Genomic DNA, 2723 nt, shown 5'->3' on the forward strand with positions numbered 1-2723 from the left:
CATTGGCAGTTTTAATTTAGTGGTTTAAGTAAAGTGAATTTGTTTCAATCATTTTTTTCCCTTAACGAGGTCTGAGTTTTGGTTGCCTTTTGTTTATATGTCTCTCAATGTCTTTTATATTACCTATTGACTATAGTACACCCAGCTAATGTTAGCTGTAAATACACCTCACTTTTTTCCAATTAATTATTTTATCATAAAAAATTTAAATTATAAATCAGCCAATCTAAAATTCTCTTTTTCATTTTTTAGAATAACTCCAGCTATAAAGCTACAATTATTTTGAATGTACATCTTTCTACATTGAATTTATGACTTTCAAGTAAGAAAAATCTAGTATTTATTCTCTTAAGAATTTTTCTCTTTAGAAGTGTTTACATTAATTGTCTATATTTTATGATGATACATAATTTTGTATTTTGTGAATTGAAATAATTGGGAATAGCCAAACATCCACCAGAATTTCATCTACTTTAATAAGCCATAATGCTAATCTAAGTGTCTGATAAACTTCAGGAAGCCTTAATTTAGACCATTTAAGAAATATACTCTTTATATTGTATTTTCTGCCACAGATGCAACTAAAGAATACTAGAAGGTATCATATTTTAGGGTCATAATATCTTCAAACAATTATTTGGGCTGGGGGGACAGTCCTTAGAAAAAATAATTGCAAAATTATTTTATAGAATAAAAGAAAGACTTTTGGTTTTAGAGTGACAAGCAATGGAAAATTATCAGAACATAATTATGAGAAAATATATCATATATATGTATTATATGTGTGTATATATATATATCAGCACTAATATTTTAGTATTTCATTATGAAAAATTTTTAATATTCACAAAAATTAAATATTTTTATACTGAATACCCATATCACTACATAGATTCTATAATTAACATTTATTATACTTGATTTATCATATCTATCATCTATTTTTTATTCATTTATCAATTTTTACATGCTTTTAAATAAACTATAGGCAACAGTAAACTTCTACCAAAATGCTTCTACACCCATATCATTAACTAGTATTCTATATTTGTTTAATGATTTTTTTCATTTGTTTTGAGATAAAATTTATATACAATGAAATATCTAAATCTTAAGTATATCATTTGATTTCTGGAAAAATGCATACACCTGTGAAATTCCATAATCTATCAAGATACAGCAACTTATCCTCATTTCACACAGTTCCCTCATACCCTTTTTTAGTAAATCTATCTTCAACTCCCAAAAACAACTTGTTTTGATTTTTTTCAAACATTAATTTTGTCTATTATAGAAATCCATAGAAATGGAATAATATAGAATATAAAGTGCCCTACAAGCTTTCTTTGCCTTAGCATAATATTTTGAGATTTGTCTATGCTTTTCTTTATACCTTGCACTTAATGGGAAGTATTTCATTGTATGAATATACCAAAGTCATTTAGCCATTTACTATTTGATAGGCATTTGGGTTCTTTCCAGTTTGGGTTGTCACGTATAAAATTGAAAGTATTTTTTGTTCAAGTCTTCTTGGTCATCTTCTAAAATTAACTTATATTGATATTAAGTCAATGTCTAGGAGTATTTAAGAAGAACCTATCAGAAATTTACCACAGTGGTTATACAATTACCCTTTCTCATATGCTCTATAAGAATTCTAGTTCTTAGGTATCTAAATTTGAATTGATTGAAATTAATTAATGTTAAGTTTGTTCTGAAGTTACACTACACATACTTCAAGTACTGAATGGCCACATGTTAATGGTTACTCTAATAAGCAGCACATCTATAGACATTTTTATTGTTACAGAAAGTACCAATGAGCAGGACCGTTCCACATACTTGTAAACATTTGATATTGTAACTATTTAGTATGTCATTCTATTATATGTGTTTCATTGTAGTTTTAATCTATATTTCTCTGGTGAGAAATTATATTTACCACTTCTTCATGTGCTTATTGTCTGTCAGTGCATACAACTTCCTCTATGAAGCATTTGTTCAGTTTTTTAATCTCTCTTTTTATTAGGTGGTTTGTCTTTTTATTATTGAATTGTAAGTTCTCTTTAGATCCCAAATACAATTTCTTTGGTAGATATATGTGTTGCCAATATTTCTTTTTATATATGGCTCCTTTATTAATTTTGCTAATGTTACATCTTAATAAACATAATTTAAAAATGTTCATTAAGTATAATTAAGCATTTAAAAATTTTTATACTTATTGATTTCTGTGACATATTTAAGAAAATATTGCCTAATCTCATGTCATTGATAAAAAATATTTATCAATATTTTTCTAGAATCCTTTTAGTTTCAATTTTTATAATTTAGACCACCAATGAATCTCTAAATATTTTTTTTGTGTCTGATATGAGATACACAACATGTTTCATTTTTTTTGTCCATGTAAACATCTAGATTTTCCAGCACCATCAGTTCTTTCCATTAATTCTAGGGTTGCTTTAGATTTGTTTAAAATATCAAAATCTGAAGAAGTGTGAACCTACAGTTGGGGTCTCTATTCTCTCTTATTCTTCTAGTTAGTTGTCTTCAATTGTGCTACTACACCCAAAGTTTTAAAAACTGTAGTTCTATAATAACTTTTTGAGTCATGGAATATAAGTTTTTCATAGTTGTTGAATTTTCTGAAATGGGTTTTTTGGCATTTATTTTGATGATCATATTTTCTCTCCATTCATTAATACAGTGAATTTTATTGT

Source organism: Pteropus vampyrus, unplaced genomic scaffold (assembly GCF_000151845.1).
Source record: "Pteropus vampyrus isolate Shadow unplaced genomic scaffold, Pvam_2.0 Scaffold165, whole genome shotgun sequence".
Taxonomy (NCBI): domain Eukaryota; kingdom Metazoa; phylum Chordata; class Mammalia; order Chiroptera; family Pteropodidae; genus Pteropus; species Pteropus vampyrus.